The sequence below is a fragment of the Arachis stenosperma genome, chromosome 4, assembly GCF_014773155.1.
Source record: "Arachis stenosperma cultivar V10309 chromosome 4, arast.V10309.gnm1.PFL2, whole genome shotgun sequence".
Lineage (NCBI taxonomy): Eukaryota > Viridiplantae > Streptophyta > Magnoliopsida > Fabales > Fabaceae > Arachis > Arachis stenosperma.
Window position 1 is genome coordinate 85,332,150 of NC_080380.1, and position 19,305 is coordinate 85,351,454.

Sequence of the window (19,305 nt, forward strand, 5' to 3'; positions counted from 1 at the left end):
GTACTATTCAAATAAAACTCCAACACCAACATAAAAATGCATGAAAAAGAATTGAAAAAGAAACCAAAAGGAAAGAACAAATAAATGCATTAAATTAAAGGGAAAGAGGAGTAGAGGGGGAGAAGAAGAGAAAGAAAGAAGAAAGAAGAAGAAAGAAATTAGGATTTGGGGAAGAAAAGATAAGATATTTTGGCTGATTTGGATATTCTGTGTGCCGCTTGTGACGCGGATGCGTGAGCGACGCGTTCGCGCGAATAACGCTTCTATGAAATGACGCGGATGCGTCATCCACGTGGTCACGTGGATCGACTTGTGCTATTAGCGCGAGGGCAGCCTCGCGGTCGCGCAACTCTCTGTTTGAAACTCATATTGCCAATTTGTAGGGTGACGCGGTCGCGTGGGGGACGCGATCGCGTGATTGGCCATTTTTGAAAAACGACGCGAACGCGTGGGGCACGCATTTGCGTGGTAGGGCTTGTGCTTCTGGCATGGCTCCAGCCCCACTCTATCACAACTTTCGGCCATACACCCTCTTTACATCGAGTTTGAGGCACGCGTTCGCATGGGTGACGCGGACGCGTGGGAGGCATTTTTCCCACATGACGCGGATGCGTCAGTGGCGCGGTCGCGTCAGTTAAATTGTGCCAAAGGCACGTCTCCAGCCACGCTCTCGCGTGACTCTCTGTTCACTTTTCTTTTCTTCCCAACGCACATATGACGCGGACGCGTCGGCAATGCTGTCGCGTCGCGTGCGTGATTTTTTCTTTTTTTAGAATGCAGTATGCAAAATGCAATGCTTAATATGAATGCTATGCATGATTCCAGGTTCAATCAAAACTCAAAAACAGACTAAAATTAAAACTGAAAAAGGAACGATCATACCATGGTGGGTTGTCTCCCACCTAGCACTTTTAGTTAAAGTCCTTAAGTTGGACATTTGGTGAGCTCCCTGTTATGGTGGCTTGTGCTTGAACTCATCCAGGAATCTCCACCAATGTTTGTATCTCCTGTAACCTCTGGGGTCCCAAACTAAGCATGTAAATCCCTTAAGAAGCTTCAAACATATTCTTAGGCTCCCGGGGTGACAAATGTCAGAGTAGATTCCAGGATCCCAAATCTTGCTTTTACACCTATTTTGGTCGGGATCTGTAGTTTTCCAGCTGGGTGATAAGTAATTTAAATTCTCACTGCAGCCACCAAACAGCGTCCTAGACCCATTCAATTGAGCTCGACACCAACCTTTGCGTTTAAACTTAAAGCTTCCAACCATAATGAACCTTGCAGGACAATTCTTACCACTGTCCATCTTCCTCTTACTCTTTATGCCACAAAGAGCTCTAAGTTGACCATCCGTCTCCAGTAGCCCATATTCAAGTGGAATTAAAAAGCTAAGTGATATGAATTTTACCCACTCGAATGTTGTGAAGGATGATGGCAACTTAGGGGGAGGTGTTTCTAATGAACGTACAAACTCCACTCCCTTGTGCTCTTCTTCGACATCTTCCACCTCTTTGCAATCTTCTTCAATATCAACCTCTTCCTCTTGGTGGATTTCTTCCAATTCAATCTCTTCTTCATTGTTCACCAAGGGCATGGGAGGTTGTGCTTCTTTTTCTTTAATCTCCATGTCAAGTCCAATGGGAGAGGATTCAAATATAGATAAGAATTCATTAATGATTGAATCCATCTATTGATCGTCTTCTTCAAAGTCTTCAACCATGATGTGCTTTGGAGGTTGTACACCCTCCTCAACATCAGTTTCAAACGTCTTTGAAGGAGGCTCTATAACTTGACTTTCCCATGGAGGTTCAGCATCTCCTAAGTCTTCAACCACTGCCTCCTCTTTTTCTTCAATAATTCCAGCTTCCTCCACTTGTTCCAATACCAAATCGTGCTGCTCACTATCCACCGGAGTGCCTAACTTCTCCTTCCTACTACGTTCTTCAGTAGATTCTCCCCATGAAGCCATTGGGGTTCCTTGGATGTCCGAACGTCAGAAAGGCAATCGATTTATTGCTTGATCTAGGTGTTTAAGTATGAAATCGTATTCATCCTTGATGATTTCTTGTTCAACTATTTCTTCACCTTCAAGTACAAAATCCTCCTTGTTGTCTTCTTTCACTAGTTCTTCAATCGCACTGTCAACTTCAAGGGTCTCTATTACCTTCACCTTTAGTGCCTCCTCTAGCTCCTTATGAAGTATAGATTCGCGAAGATAATCCTTTCTCTCTTGTTCCATGTCAATTGTATCAATGGGATCATGTTGCTCTTGGATTGATGGATGTTGGTGCTCTTCCACGGATGGTAGTGATGGGATGGGTAGATCATTATGTGGTTGAGATGGAAGTGCATTGGAGCTTGAGGGTTGAATATTGGGGGTAGAGGGTTGGTCCATGCGGGATAAAAGTTCTTGAAGAGTAGAGGTGAGACTAGTGATAGAGGCAAGTGTGCTCTCCATGGGGGTTTGGGGTGGGTAGGATGGTTCATTTGTTGGGGGAAAAAGTTCATAACACGGAGGTGGTTTCTCTTGATAAGGATAGGGAGATGGTGTATATTGAGGTGGTAGTTCTGGGTATGGTTCATATGGTGGTTGGTGTGGTGGACAAGGGTTGGGGTCATATGGAGGTGAATGGTGGGAAGGGGCTTGTGAATGCGGTGGTTCAAAGTTATGTTGTGAGGATGGTCTCTGAGCATATGGTGGGGCTTGTTGGTAGCTACTAGGCGGTCCACCATACCTATCAGCTTGGTATGCATTGTAGAATGGTCTTTGTCTGTGATATCTAGGATGGTGTTGTTGCCTAAAGGGTTGATCAGATCCTCTTGGCTCCATCCATCTTTGATTGCTTTGACCTTGATGCATATTCCTGTTATAGCTTCCATTCCTTGCAACAAAATTAGAACCAAACTCAAAGCGAGAAAGGTGAGAATTCATAATAGCTATCAGAAATAAGAAGGAAGAGAGAAAACAAATAAACAAGTAAAACAAAAATATTTACAATAACCAATAATAAGGCACACGTTTGCAATTCCCCAGCAACGGCGCCATTTTGACGTCGAGATTTTTGCTAGTAAAGAATTTTATAAAGTCATATTGTAAGTATAGATTCTGAACCAACAGAAATCCCTTCGTACAAACGTTTTGGTTGTCACAAGTAACAAACCCCTGAATAAATTGATAATCGAAATATTTAAACCTCGGGTCGTCTTCTCAAGGAATCGCAGGGAGGTATGTTCTTATTATTGGTTATGAGTTTTGTAAATTGGGGGTTTTGAGAATGATGAACGAGTATGATAAATGACAAGTAAAGTAAATAAATGATTGTAAAATAAACTCTTGGCAAGGTATGAGAAATTGGAAGTCCTATCCTAGTTATCCTTATCAATGATGACGAAAATTGAATCTTAACTCCACTTAGTTAACCTCTGTTGTTGCACAGGAAGGTCAAGTGGCTAATTAGTTTGATCTCCAAATTCTAGTTAATTCCTAGAAAAAGATTGGGATTATAGAAGTTCAAGCTAATTGGCAAAGATAGCGATTATCGATCACGTTGAGTTTGATAACTCAAGAGTTACGAATTTCCTAACCAAAGCCAAGAATGTAGAAAGCTAAATTGAAATCATAAATATCTGAAATACCTCAAGTAACATTCATTCAAAGCAGTAAAATCTAACATGGAAAAGTTCATAAGCCAATTGGGCAACATAAATCAAATACAAATAAAAGCATTAAAGTATCTCAAAGTAGAAGAGAAGTCAAAATAAAGGAATATTGAACCTGATATGAAGATGAGATAAAATCCTAATTTCTAAAAATCCTAATCCTAAATCCTAAGAAAGAGGAGAGAGACTCTCTCTCTAAAAACTACATCTAAAACCTAAAATTGTGAGTAGTGAATGAATGATCTGATTCTGCTCCACTCCCAGCCTCTAATCTATGTTTTCTGGGCCGAGAACTGGGTCAAAAACAGCCCAGAAGTCACTCCCAGCGCTTTCTGGTCCGTACAGGTCGCGGCATAGTGATGCGGAGGCGTCATTCACGCGTTCGCGTCCCTTGACTTCAAGGCAGCTATGGCAAATTATATATCGTTGTGAAGTCCCGGATGTTAGCTTTCCAACGCAACTGAAACCGCATCATTTGGATCTTTGTAGCTCAAGTTATGACCGTTTGAGTGCGAAGAGGTCAGGCTGGACAGCTTAGTAATTTCTTCAACTTCTTGTTTTCCTTCCACTTTTGCATGCTCCCTTTCTATCCTCTAAGCCATTCTTGCCCTGTAATCCTTGAAATCACTTAACACACGTATCAAGGCATCGAATGATAATAAGAGAGGATTTAAAATTAACTAAATTAAGACCAAAGAAACATGCTTTCAATCATAGCACAAAATCAGGAAGGAGAATGTAAAACCATGCAAATCATATGAATAAGTGGGAAAAGGCTTGATAAAAACCACTCAATTGAGCACAAGATAAACCATAAAATAGTGGTTTATCAGTTTCATGCAAATCCATGGGGGTAGGTTGTACGGAATAAGAACCACTGACTAAATTGAGTACTTCGAGCTCATGTTTCCATAAGGGTTAAAGCCACCACTAGCCAAGGCTAGGCGAACACTGCGCGGATCGCTGGAGAAGTCGGAATAAGTTCTATCAAATGCCTTCCGTGCATCGCCGTCCCGTGGATGCTGATAAATACCGTCAGAGCTATGACCACTCTTATGCCACAACATGTCAACCGCTGTCTTACTAGACATGTAGAGCCGCTGGGGGAAGTAGCGAAGAGTCTTCGCCGCTTGAGGTTTTCTGTTCTTCTTAACAACATTGTTGATCCTCACTCTGGAGTTCTTATTAGTCTTTTGCTTCCATCTTGATCTCCCACATCGCTTGCATTTAGACAACTCTTTGTCACTGTCCTAGTATAGCATGCAGTCATTTAGACATGCATATATCTTTTTGTATGCGATAACGAGCTTTCTTATGATCCTCTTGGCATCGTATATAGTGCAAGGAATCCTTGCATGCTCAAAGGCATCTGCCAGGAACTCTAGTATCATTCCGAAGGCCTTGTCGCTCACTCTGCATAGGGACTTTATATGATAGAGCCTCACCAAGAAAGACAATTTAGAGAACCTTAAACATCCCGGGTATAGCTCCTACGCTCCATCTTTGAGCAGGTCATGCAAGTTGCGGACCTCGCGACTACTTTCATTTGATAAGTGTAGCAACTCCTCCCGATCCCCGCCAACATGTTCATTCACTGAATCGTCTTCGTCAACATGAAGTCTTGGGAAGTTGAATGCCTCCTGAACCATGTCAAGCATTAGGTCTCTGAGGTTTCTATCGGGTTCTACTTCTTATCCTTCACTAGAGCTCTCTGCCATGCATCTCTCATTGTGATGTACCCAAAATGTATAACTAGAGGGCAAAGGTTTTATTATCAAATGATCATACGCATCCTCTTTAGTTTGGAGAAGGCGGAACCCGCATTTCGAACATGGACAATGTATCATCGCATCGAATGATGCATTGGTAAATGTGAAATCTAAGAATTTGTTCAAACCGTCCTTATACTCTGGACCAATTCATGGCTTTGAAATCCAACTCTTATCAATGTCTACTTCAATGATATAATAGAACACCGAAAATTTAAATAAAAAAGTCAGAGTAATAGATAATAACTAATAAAACAGTTATAAAATAGATGCGGACAATAACCCTTAAAATGAAAATCACAAAACACAGATACTATCCTTCAGAACAATACGCATCACACAAGATAATTTATTGAAATTTGCTTACTCATTGGAAAATTCTGCACTTTAGAAAAAAATGACTGGAATAAAGAAATGCTGGTCGCAAAGCCAAAAAATTGAAATGGAAAATAAAACCTTACAAAAAATAAAAAGAAGAGAGGTATAATAGTTAGAGTTAAGATCATACTTAAGACAAAAGCATAAAAAAACTAAACAATCAATTCTAAAAAAAGATTTTGATAATTTTACAATTAAATAAATAAAAAATTACTAATAGATAAAGGGCTTAAGTACACTAGTTTTAACATGCACATCAAGCTTATAAATATATATAAGTTTGGTTACTTACTAGATGTGTACTTTTTAATTAAATAATATTAAGTAAGGTACAACTCTAATATGGAAAACTAACTATTATATGCGTACTCCATAACAAAATTATTGTTATTGTATATATACATGTGCGTGTAGTTCACCTATATTACTATCTAGATGATTATATAGATTTGCTTCTTGCTATTTGCTAAGGTGAATATCAACGAACATTCTGGAAACTAGTACCGGCTATGAAATATTTTACTGCATTATCCAACAATTTACTGCATTATCCATGTGGCATGCATAAAAGTCATATCTACACTTCTATATTGAACATTGAATTCCTATTTCCTAGTACTTTATAAAAGGATTCAGGGGCTCACACAAGAATCATGCACTTCTATTTGGAAACGACATACCATGTTCTTCCCCTCAAATTACAATGAGTAAAATTACAATAAGAAGAGGTTTGCCATTAATTTATAGGTCTTTAGATTAAAAAAATACTTGATAAATTCTCGAAAAGATTTTGTGCAAGATTCATTGCTTCTTAACAAATGAAGTACCTGTCATAGTTAAAGGTACAAGGACGCACCTGAAATAATTTATTTCAAATTTTCGAGATATCCACTCGTCAGAGAACCTGCTTCAAGGGTTTTAATTTTATCCTATATCATCGGAGAAAACAGAACCCATAAATTATCTCATAAGCATTTAAAAAATAAATTAGAAAAAAAAAAGAAAAAGAGAAAAAGAAGATGGTAACATACATTTGGGACTAATGATTAACTCAACTTGAACATATTTGCGTGAAAATTCAGATAATCCAGAAAATGACATAATTGAATGTGAACAAAGTAACATAAGGAATTTAAATATGCACAGGTTAAGATTTGTTTAATTTAAATATATTTAGTTAATCTACAATAATTTAAATATGTTTAAATAATCTACAATAATAACGTACTGGTGGTGATAGACAAAGTCTATTATCCTTTCAAACTACGTCATGGGTATTACACTTAAAAATTCATTATTATTCTGTGAAGGCCTAACTAGTGAAGAACAATTCAAACACATGGGGAAAAATAGGTAACACGTCATCTATGTGGGGTTTGAATTAGAAATGAATCATATCTGATAAGGGTAACAGAGTAATTACCCCATACAAATTAGCTACAAGTTAGTTAGTGTGGTCTAAAGTCTTCTCTCCATCTATCTTACTGATGTATGTAAAAGGAATTGTATGAAATGTTGAGTAATGATTAATTGTTTTGACATTCAATAGCTTGTATAACAAGTCATAACAGAATATAGATTTTTCTTCTGTGATCCTTCATTCCTCTGCATCCTTCTCCATTTTCTCCTCTATCTCTCATTTTCTTCCTATACACAAACTCTTTTAATATCATAATGATTCCCAATTTCTCATTTATATATATATATATATATATGGACCCAACTTCAAATTCATGTTCCTAGTCAAATCTTTTTTCTCTCTTTTTATTAGAGGTATGCAAAGGAATAATTAAACATTCCCACATTATAAGTACCAATGAGCCTATAAATTAAAGCAAGGTGAAATTTTTTTGTCAAAAACATGACAAACAAGTTTAATTAAAAGGTATATATATATATATATATATATATATCTTCAAAATTGTCGGAGAACTCTACTGTATCTCACTTGAAACATGGGACCTATGCACAAGATATATATAGAACTTTTCATTGTGTTACCAAATAAAGTTTATGATCATTCAATTTCATTCTTTAGCTTCTTGCTTAAAATAGAGAATGTCATTCATGCATGCATAAAACAAAAGCATTAACTTCGAGGCTGTTAGGAAGGCCCTATATATAACAGAATCATCATTATCTTCGGTTGTAAAAAGTAAAGCTTCACAGTATAATATACTACTCTTTCATGACATGATGCCTCTGTGGTTGTGGTCATCAACATATATTTAGGGAATCTGTCCTTACAAATAAAAATTAAAAAGTACATCTAAATGAAATAGGACAGTCAAGATTATCTTAATCACTTGATACCAAGAAATGGAAAAACAGCTTGTTCAGTGAGAAAATTATAATGTAGTTCAATCCAAACTAAAAATGACACATATTAGAAAATACAAATGCTAAATTAGAAACAAATTCTCATCATGTAAGTTGGGGAATGCAAATTGGAGCAAAATTAATCAACCTTGTTCGTACCAACACTCAGAAGACATAGGTAGAAAATTTGATGCAAACATTAATCGATCAACAACCAAACGAATTAAATTAGATAAGGGTTCGAACCAAAATGGAAAACAAATTGGAAACAAGCAACATTAAACTAAATTCGTATAAATCATGATATATAAAAAGAGACACATAAATGATTATGTTCTCAATACTGAACTCTGTTTTATAACTCTTTCATTCTGTTTTACTTTTGCTTGTATCTTTCCTAGTAAAAATTTTTGACTTGGTTTCCTGCTCCATTGACATACCACAAAAGGAAAACTTAAGAGTGCTCTTGGATAATTGGTACTAATCACATGGCTTTGGGTGGGTTTGAGTATCAATTCAAATTATACAGCTAGCCTAACATCCATCCTCAGATTGCAGCCGTTATCATCCATATATTTTCAGCAAGGAATTGGGAGCAATTAAATTGGGATTAGATTAGGGACCGAATTGGGACTACGGTTCGAACTAGATTAGGGACCGAATTGGGAATTGATGGGTAAACAAATTTGGTGCACACAGATCCAATCAACAATCAAAATTATTCAATTCAAACAGTGGTACCAGGCCAAAAGATGAAACTGGAAGAGCAAGAAAAGGGGGAGAGGGCGAACCTGGAAGCGAGAAAAGGGTGCGATCGAGCAGCGCACAACAGGGTACGGGGGGAATGTTGAGGATGACGACAATGGGGCAGTTGGGAAGCCTTGCGATGACACTGGGATGTGCACGGCGGAGGAAAAAGAACGGACGAGCCTATCCACCCTCCTTTCACGCACGGGAGATATGCAGCAGCTTGAGCATATTTGTGACCCGGAACGATGCAGTGGCTACAGCTGATGGAAGGAATGTATACCGTGGGACTGAGTCTTGGACCTGGTGATTGGCGCCTGATAGGCAAAATTGTGATTTACTCCTTTCATAACTTGAATAATTCTTAGCAATGGCTCAAAAAACTTGGTGCACACTACTATGGTTCACTCACATTCTTCACAACTCCGCACAACTAACTAGCAAGTGCACTGGGTCATCCAAGTAATAAACCTTACGTGAGTAAGGGTCGATCCCACGAAGATTGTTGGTATGAAGCAAGCTATGGTCATCTTGTAAATCTCAGTTAGGTTGATTCAAATGATTATAATGGTTTTCAAAAATAATAATAAATAAAGCATAAAATAAAGATAGAGATACTTATGTAAATTATTGGTGGAAATTTCATATAAGTGTATGGAGATGCTTTGTTCCTGTTGAATCTCTGCTTTCCTAGTTACTAGGGTTTATAGAAATAAGTAATTGATGCAAAAATCCACTTCCGGGGCCCACTTGGTGTGTGCTTGGACTGAGCTTAAGCTTTACACATGCAGAGGCTTCTCTTGGAGTTAAATGCCAAGTTGTAACGTGTTTTTGGCGTTTAACTCTGGTTTGTGACGTGTTTTTGGCGTTTTACTCCAGAATGCAGCATAGAACTAGCATTGAACGCCAGTTTGCGTCATCTAAACTCGAACAAAGTATAGACTATTATATATTGCTGGAAAGCTCTGGATGTCTACTTTCTAACGCCGTTAAGAGTGCGCCATTTGGAGTTGTGTAGCTCCAGAAAATCCATTTTGAGTGCAGGAAGGTCAGAATCCAACAACATCAGCAGTCCTTTTTCAGCCTGAATCAGATTTTTGCTCAAGTCCCTCAATTTCAGCCAGAAAATACCTGAAATCATATAAAAACACACAAACTCATAGTAAAGTCCAGAAATATGAATTTTTGCATAAAAACTAATAAAAACATCCCTAAAAGTTGCTAGTTCCTACTAAAAACTACCTAAAAACAATGCCAAAAAGCGTATAAATTATCCGCTCATCACAACACCAAACTTAAATTGTTGCTTGTCCCCAAGCAACTGAAAATCAATTAGGATAAAAAGAAGAGAATATACTATAAATCTCAAAACATCAATGAAGCTTAGTTCTAATTAGATGAGCGGGACTAGTAGCTTTTTGCTTTTGAACAGTTTTGGCATCTCACTTTATCCCTTGAAGTTTATAATGATTGGAATCTATAGGAACTCAGAGTTCAGATAGTGTTATTAATGCTCCTAGTTAAGTATGTTGATTCTTGAACACAGCTACTTTTATTTGTCTTGGTTGTGGCCCTAAGCACTTTGTTTTCCAGTATTACCACTGGATACATAAATGCCATAGACACATGGTTAGGGACAGCTTGATTTAGCCGCTTAGGCCTAGATTTATTTCCTTGGGCCCTCCTATCCATTGATGCTCAAAGCCTTGGATCATTTTTACCATTGCCTTTTGGTTTTAAGGGCTATTGGCTTTTTCTGCTTGCTTTTTCTTTTTCTTTTATTATTATTATTATTTTTTCGCCACCTTTTTTTCAGTGCTTTTTCTTGCTTCAAGAATCGATTTTATGATTTTTCAGATTATCAATAATATTTCTCTTGTTCATCATTCTTTCAAGAGCCAACAATTTTAACATTCATAAACAACAAGATAAAAAATATGCACTGTTCAGGCATTCATTTAGAAAACAAAAAGTATTGTCACCACATCAATATAATTAAACTAATTTAAAGGATGAATTCGAAACTCATGTACTTCTTGTTCTTTTGTATTAGAAACATTTTTCATTTAAGAGAGGTGAAGGATTCATGGAATTATTCATAGCCTTAACACATAGACACTAGATACTAATGATCATGTAACAAAGACACAAACATAGACAAACATGAAGCTCATAAATCGAAAAACAGAAAAGTAAGAACAAGGAAGTTAAGGAATGAGTCCACCTTAGTGATGGTGGCGCCTTCTCCTTGAAGGACCAATGGCGTCCTTGAGCTCCTCTATGTCTCTTCCTTGCCTTTGTTGCTCCTTCCTCATAGCTCTTTGATCTTTTCAAATCTCATGGAGAATGATGGAGTGCTCTTGGTGTTCCACCCATAATTGGTTCATATCATGACTCAATCCTTCTAGAGAAGTGTTGAGTTGTTCCCAATAGTTGTTTGGAGGAAAGTGCATCCCTTGAGGCATCTCAGGGATTTCTTGATGACGAGCTTCCTCATGTGTCTCTTGAGATCCATGGGTAGGCTCTCTTGTTTGCTCCATCCTCTTCTTAGTGATGGGCTTGTCCTCTTCAATAAGGATGTCTCCTTCTATGACAACTCTAACTAAGTAGCATAGATGGCAAATAAGATGAGGAAAAGCTAGCCTTGCCAAGGTGGAGGGCTTTTCGGCTACTTTGTAGAATTCAAGAGAGATGACTTCATGAACTTCTAGTTCCTCTCTAATCATAATGCTATGGATCATAATGGCCCGATCCACAGTTACTTCAGATCGGTTGCTAGTGGGGATGATGTAGTGTTGGATGAACTCCAACCATCCTCTAGCCACAGGCTTAAGGTCCAGTCTTCTTAATTGAACCGGCTTGCCTTTTGAGTCTCTTTTCCATTGAGCTCCTTCCACACATATGTCCATGAGGACTTGGTCCAACCTTTGATCAAAGTTGACCCTTCTAGTGTAGGGGCGTGCGTCTTCTTGCATCATAGGCAAGTTGAATGCCAACCTTACATTTTCTGGACTGAAATCTAAGCATTTCCCCCGAACCATTGTAAGATAATTCTTTGGATTCGGGTTCATACTTTGATCATGGTTCCTAGTGATCCATTCATTGGCATAGAACTCCTGAACCATTAAGATTTTGACTTGTTGAATGGGGTTGGTAAGAACTTCCAAACCTCTTCTTTGGATCTCATGTCGGATCTCCGGATACTCATTTTTCTTGAGCATGAAAGGGACCTCGGGGATCACCTTCTTCTTGGCCACAACTTCATAGAAGTGGTCTTGATGGGCTTTTGAGATGAATCTCTCCATCTCCCATGACTCGGAGGTGGAAGCTTTTGTCTTCCATTTCCTCTCTCTAGAGGTTTCTCCGGCCTTAGGTGCCATAAATGGTTATGGAAAAACAAAAAAAGCTATGCTTTTACCACACCAAACTTAGAATGTTGCTCATCCTCGAGCAAGAGAAGAAAGAATAGAAGAAGAAGAAGAAGATATAGTGGAGAAAGAGAGAGTTGTGTGTTTCGGACAAGGGGGAGAAGAGGGGGTTTTGTTGTGTGAAAATGAAGAAGGATGGAGGGGTTTATATAGTGGAGGGAAAGGGTAGTGGGTTCGGTCATTTAGGGTGGGTTTGAGTGGGAAAGAGATTTTGAATTTGAAGGTAGGTGGGGTTTATGGGGAAGAGTGGTTGGATGTGAGTGGTAAAGAGGTGATGGGGAAGAGAGATTGAGGTGATTGGTGAAGGGTGTTTGGGGAAGAGTGTTATTGGATTGTGTGAAGAGGAGAGAAGGTGAGTTGAGGTAAGTGGGGATCCTGTGGGATCTACAGATCCTGAGGTGTCAAGGATTTATCATTCCTACACCAATTAGGCGTGTAAAATGCCCTCTGCATGCAATCTTGGCGTTTAACGCCAGACTGCAGCATGTTTCTGGCGTTAAACGCCACCTCCATGCTTGTTTTGGGCATTCAACGCCAATTTGCAGTATGTTTCTGGCGTTGAATGCCAGTTCCATGCTTGTTTCTGGTGTTTAACGCCAGCTCTCCTCATGGTGTAATCCTGGCATTTAAACGCCAGACTACTGCTTGTTTCTGGCGTTCAACACCAGCTTCATGCTCTGTTTTGGCGTTGAACGCCAGTAAGCTCTTCCTCCAGGGTGTGCTATTTCTTCTACTGTTTTTGATTCTGTTTTTCATTTTTGCAATTGTTTTGTGACTCCACATGATCATAAACCTAATAAAACATAAAAGAACAATAGAAATATAGATAAATAAAAATTGGGTTGCCTCCCAATAAGTGCTTCTTTAATGTCAATAGCTTGACGGTGAGCTCTCATGGAGCTCACAGATCATCAGAGCATTGTTGGGACCTCCCAACACCAAACTTAGAGTTTAAATGTGGGGGTTTAACACCAAACTTAGAGTTTGGTTGTGGCCTCCCAACACTAAACTTAGAGTTTGATTGTGGGGGCTTTGTTTGACTCTGTATTGAGAGAAGCTTTTCATGCTTCCTCTCCATGGTTGCAGAGGAAGATCCTTGAGCTTTAAACACAAGGTAGTCCCCTATTCAATTGAAGGACTAGTTCACCTCTGTCAACATCAATCACAGTTTTTGCTGTGGCTAGGAAGGGTCTTCCAAGGATGATGCAGTTATCCTCCTCCTTCCTAGTGTCTAAGATTATGAAATCAGCAGGGATTTAAAAGGCCTTTAACCTTTACTAACACGTCCTCTACCAATCTATAAGCTTGTCTTATTGACTTGTCTGCCATCTCTAATGAGAATGTGGCAGCTTGTACCTCAAAGATTCCTAGTTTCTCCATTACAGAGAGTGGTATAAGATTTATACTTGACCCCAAGTCACATAGAGCCTTCTCAAAGGCCATGGTGCCTATGGTACAGGATATTAAGAATTTACCAGGATCTTATTTCTTTTGAGGTAAAGTTTGTTGAACCCATGTATCTAGTTCACTAATGAACAAGGGAGGTTCACCTTCCCAAGTCTCATTACCAAACAACTTGGCATTCAGTTTCATGATGGCTCCTAGATATTGAGAAACTTGCTCTCCAGTTACATCTTCATCCTCTTCAGAGGAAGAATAGTTCTCAGAGCTCATGAATGGTAGAAGGAGGTTTAATGGAATCTCTATGGTCTCTATATGAGCCTCAGATTCCTTTAGGTCCTCAATAGGGAACTCTTTCTTGTCTGAGGGACGTCCCATGAGGTCTTCCTCATTGGGATTCACATCCTCTCCTTCCTCCTTGGATTCGGCCATATAGAAAATATCAATGGCCTTGCATTCTCTTTTTGGATTCTCTTCTGTATTGCTTGGGAGAGTACTAGGAGGAGTTTCAGTTATTTTCTTACTCAGCTGGCCCACTTGTGCCTCCAGATTTCTGATGGAGGACCTTGTTTCACTCATAAAACTTAAAGTGGCCTTAGACAGATCAGAGACTATGTTTGCTAAGCTAGAGGGGCTCTGCCCAGAATTCTCTGTCTATTGCTGAGAAGATAATGGAAAAGGCTTGCTATTGCTGAGCCTGTTTCTTCCACCATTATTAAAGCCTTGTTACGGCTTTTGTTGATCCTTCCATGAGAAATTTGGATGATTTCTCCATGAGGAGTTATAGGTGTTCCCATAGGGTTCACCCATGTAATTCACCTCTGCCATTGCAGGGTTCTCAGGATCATAAGCTTCTTCTTCAGAAGATGCCTCTTTAGTACTGTTGGATGCATTTTGCCATCCATTCAGACTCTGAAAAATTATGTTGACTTGCTGAGTCAACATTTTGTTCTGAGCCAATATGGCATTCAGAGCATCAATTTACAGAACTCCCCTCTTCTGAGGCGTCCCATTACTCACATGATTCCTCTCAGAGGTGTACATGAATTGGTTATTTGCAACCATGTCAATAAGTTCTTGAGCTTCTGCAGGCGTTTTCTTTAGGTGAATGGATCCACCTGCAGAATGGTCCAGTGACATCTTAGAGAACTCAGATAGACCATAATAGATTATATCCAAAATGGTCCACTCTGAAAGCATGTCAGAAGGACACCTTTTGGTCATCTGCTTGTATCTTTCCCAAGCTTCATAGAGGGATTCACCATCTTTTTGTTTGAAGGTCTGAACATCCACTCTAAGCTTGTTCAGCTTTTGAGGAGGAAAGAACTTAGCCAAGAAGGCCGTGACCAGCTTATCCCAGGAGTCCAGGCTATCTTTAGGTTGTAAGTCCAACCATGCTCTAGCTCTGTCTCTTACAGCAAAAGAAAAAAGTATGAGCCCGTAGAATTCAGGATCTACTCCATTAGTCTTAACAGTCTCACAGATCTGCAAGAACTCAGTTAAAAAATGATAGGGATCTTCTGATAAAAGTCCATGAAACTTGCAGTTCTGTTGCATTAGAGCAACTAGTTGAGGTTTTAGCTCAAAGTTGTTTGCTTCAATAGCAGGGATTGAGATGCTTCTTCCATCAAATTTGGAAGTATGTGTAGTATAGTCACCAAGCATCCTCCTTGCATTATTATTGTTGTCATTATTTTCGGCTGCCATCTCCTCTTCTTTTTTGAAAATTTCTGTAAGGTTGTCTCTGGATTGTTGTAATTTAGCTTCTCTTAGTTTTCTCTTCAGAGTCCTTTCAGGTTCAGGATCTGCTTCAACAAGAATATTCTTGTCCTTGCTCCTGCTCATATGAGAAAGAAGGGAACAGAAAATAATAATAGGGATCCTCTTTACCACAGTAGAGAGATTCCTTTATGTGAGTAGAAGAAGAAAAGAATAGAAAAAGGATGAGAAAATTAGAACACAGAGGAGAAGAGAGGGTTCGAATTTTAGATAAAGAGAAGAGTGTTAGTAAATAATTAAAATAAATAGAAGGAGATAAGAGAGAGAGAGAGAGTTTTCGAAAATTATTTGAAAAATGGTTAGTGATTTTCGAAAATTAAGAGAGGAAATAAAATTGAAATTAAAATTTGAAACAATTAGTTAATTAAAAGAATTTTGAAAGAGAGGGAGGTAATTTTCGAAAATTAGAGAGAGGAAAGTAGTTAGGTGGTTTTGAAAAAGATAAGAAACAAACAAAAAGTCAATTAGTTAGTTGAGAAAGATTTGAAAATCAATTTTGAAAAGATAAGAAGTTAGGAAAGATATTTTGAAATCAAATTTTTTAAAAGATATGATTGAAATTTGTTTTGAAAGATATTAAATTTTTAAAGTTGATGACTTGACTAACAAGAAACTAAAAGATATGATTCTAGAATTTAAAGATTAAACCTTTCTTAACAAGAAAGTAACAAACTTTAAATTTTTGAATCAATCACATTAATTGTTAGTAAAGTTTTTGAAAATCATGAAATAAAGATAAGAAAAAGATTTTGAAAATAAATTTTAAAAATTTTCGAAAATAATAAAAAAAATTTGAAAAAGATTTGATTTTTGAAAAAGATTTTGAAAAGATAGGATTTTTAAAAATGAAATCTTGACATGACTAATAAGAAACAACTAATTTTAAAAATTTTTGACTAAGTCAACCCAAAGATTTCGAATTTTTGAGTAAAATAAGGAAAAGATATTTTTTATTTTTGAATTTTTAATGAGGAGAGAGAAAAACACAAATATGACCCAAAACATGAAAATTTTGGATCAAAACCAATGATGCATGCAAGAACACTATGAATGTCAAGATGAACACCAAGAACACTTTGAAGATCAAGATGAACATCAAGACTTATTTTTGAAAAATTTTCAAGAAAAGAAAAACATGCAAGACACCAAACTTAGAAATTTTCAATGCTTAGACACTATTAATGCAAAAAATGCATATGAAAAACAACAAAAGATACAAAACAAGAAAATTTTAAAGATCAAACAAGAAGACTTGTCAAGAACAACTTGAAGATCATGGAGAATACATGCATGAATTTTTGAAAAATGCAAAAGTTTTTAAAACATGCAATTGACACCAAACTTAAAAATTGACACTAGACTCAAACAAGAAACACAAAATATTTTTGGTTTTTTATGATTTTATTTTTTTTTTCGAAAATTATTTTTTTGGAAAACGAAAACAAATAAAAAATTTTTGAAAGATTTTTGAAAACTTTTTGAAAAGAAAATTACCTAATCTTAGCAACAAGATGAACTGTCAGTTGTCCAAACTCGAACAATCCCCGGCAACTGCGCCAAAAACTTGATAGGCAAAATTGTGATTTACTCTTTTCATAACTTGAAAAATTCTTAGCAATGGCTCCAAAAACTTGGTGCACACTACTATGGTTCACTCACATTCTTCACAACTCCGCACAACTAACCAGCAAGTGCATTGGGTCGTCAAAGTAATAAACCTTACGTGAGTAAGGGTCGATCCCACGGAGATTGTTGGTATGAAGCAAGCTATGGTTATCTTGTAAATCTCAGTTAGGCTGATTCAAATGATTATAATGGTTTTCGAAAATAATAATAAATAAAGCATAAAATAAAGATAGAGATACTTATGAAAATCATTGGTAGGAATTTCAGATAAGTGTATGGAGATGCTTTGTTCCTGTTGAATCTCTGCTTTCCTATTGCTTTCCTTCAATTCTTCATACTCCTATCCATGGCAAGCTGTATGTAGGGCATCACATCACCATTGTCAATGGCTACTTCCCATCCTCTCAATGAAAATGGTCCAAATGCTCTGTCACAGCACGGCTAATCATATGTCGGTTCTCGATCATGTCGGAATAGAATCCATTGATTCTTTTGCGTCTGTCACTACGCCCAACAATCGCGAGTTTGAAGCTCGTCACAGTCATTCAATCCTTAAATCCTACTCAGAATACGACAGACAAGGTTTAGACTTTCCGGATTCTCAAAAGTGGCTGCTAAAGGGTTTTAGATTATACCACGAAGATTCTGATCAAGGAATCCAAGAGATACACGCTCGGTCTAAGGTAGAACGGAAGTGGTTGTCAAGTACGCGTTCATAAGAACGGATGATGATGAGTGTCATGGATCATCACATCCATCAGGTTTAAGTGCAGCGAATATCTTAGAATAAGAATAAGCATGAATTGAATAGAAAACAGTAGTACTTTGCATTAAAACTCGAGGTACAGCAGAGCTCCACACCTTAATCTATGGTGTGTAGAAACTCCACCGTTGAAAATACATAAGTGAAAATAGTGTTCATTGGCTTTGGCCCCAGAGAGGGAACCAGAATAACCAAGACGAAATTGGTCTAAGAGACAGACGCCTAATACAATAGTAAAAAGTTCTATTTATACTAGACTAGTTACTAGGGTTTACAGAAATAAGTAATTGATGCAGAAATCCACTTCCGAGGCCCACTTGGTGTGTGCTTGGGCTGAGCTTAAGCTTTACATATGCAGAGGTTTCTCTTGGAGTTAAACGCCAAGTTGTAACGTATTTTTGGCGTTTAACTCTGGTTTGTGACGTGTTTCTGGCGTTTTACTCCAGAATGCAGCATGGAACTGGCATTGAACGCCAGTTTGCATCATCTAAACTCGAACAAAGTATGGACTATTATATATTGCTGGAAAGCTCTGGATGTCTACTTTCCAACGCCATTCAGAGCGCGCCATTTGAAGTTTTGTAGCTCCAAAAAATTTATTTTGAGTGCAGGGAGGTCAGAATCCAACAACATCAGCAGTCCTTTTTCAGCCTGAATCAGATTTTTGCTTAGGTCCCTCAATTTCAGCCAGAAAATACCTGAAATCACAAAAAAACACACAAACTCAAAGTAAAATCCAGAAATGTGAATTTTGCATAAAAACTAATAAAAACATCCCTAAAAGTAGCTAGATCCTACTAAAAACTACCTAAAAACAATGCCAAAAAGCGTATAAATTATCTGCTCATCAGCGCCTTTCCACTCTAAGCTTACTCAATTTTTGAGGTGGAAAGAACTTTGCCAAGAAGGCATTGACTAGCTTTTCTCAAGAGTTCAGGCTTTCTTGAGGTTGTGAGTCCAACCATATCCTAGCTCTGTCTCTTACAGCAAAAGGGAATAGCATAAGTCTGTAGACTTCAGGGTCAATCCCATTGGTCTTGACAGTGTCACAGATTTGCAAGAATTCAGCTAAAAACTAATGAGGATCTTCCAATGGAAGTCCATGGAACTTGCAATTCTGTTGCATTAGAGAAACTAATTGAGGCTTAAGCTCAAAGTTGTTTGCTCCAATGGCAGGGATAGAGATGCTTCTCCCATAGAAGTCGGGAGTAGGTGCAGTAAAGTCACCCAGTACCTTCCTTGCATTGTTGGCATTGTTGTTGTTTTTGGCTGCCATGTCTTCTTCTTTGAAGATTTCTGTTAGATCCTCTATAGAGAGTTCTGCCTTAGCTTCTCTTAGCTTTCGCTTCAAGGTCCTTTCAGGTTCAGGGTCAGCCTCAACAAGAATGCTTTTGTCTTTGCTCCTGCTCATATGAAAGAGAAGAGAACAAGAGAA

General features: G+C 38.0%; 1 non-coding gene across 1 annotated transcript; it reads left to right on the forward strand.

The window, feature by feature from the left end:
* Window positions 1-14,896: 14,896 nt before the first annotated feature.
* Window positions 14,897-15,004, forward strand: LOC130977531 (small nucleolar RNA R71). The gene has a single exon (XR_009085220.1). It is a non-coding gene; the product is annotated as a small nucleolar RNA R71 (small nucleolar RNA).
* The last annotated feature ends 4,301 nt before the right edge of the window (window positions 15,005-19,305 follow it).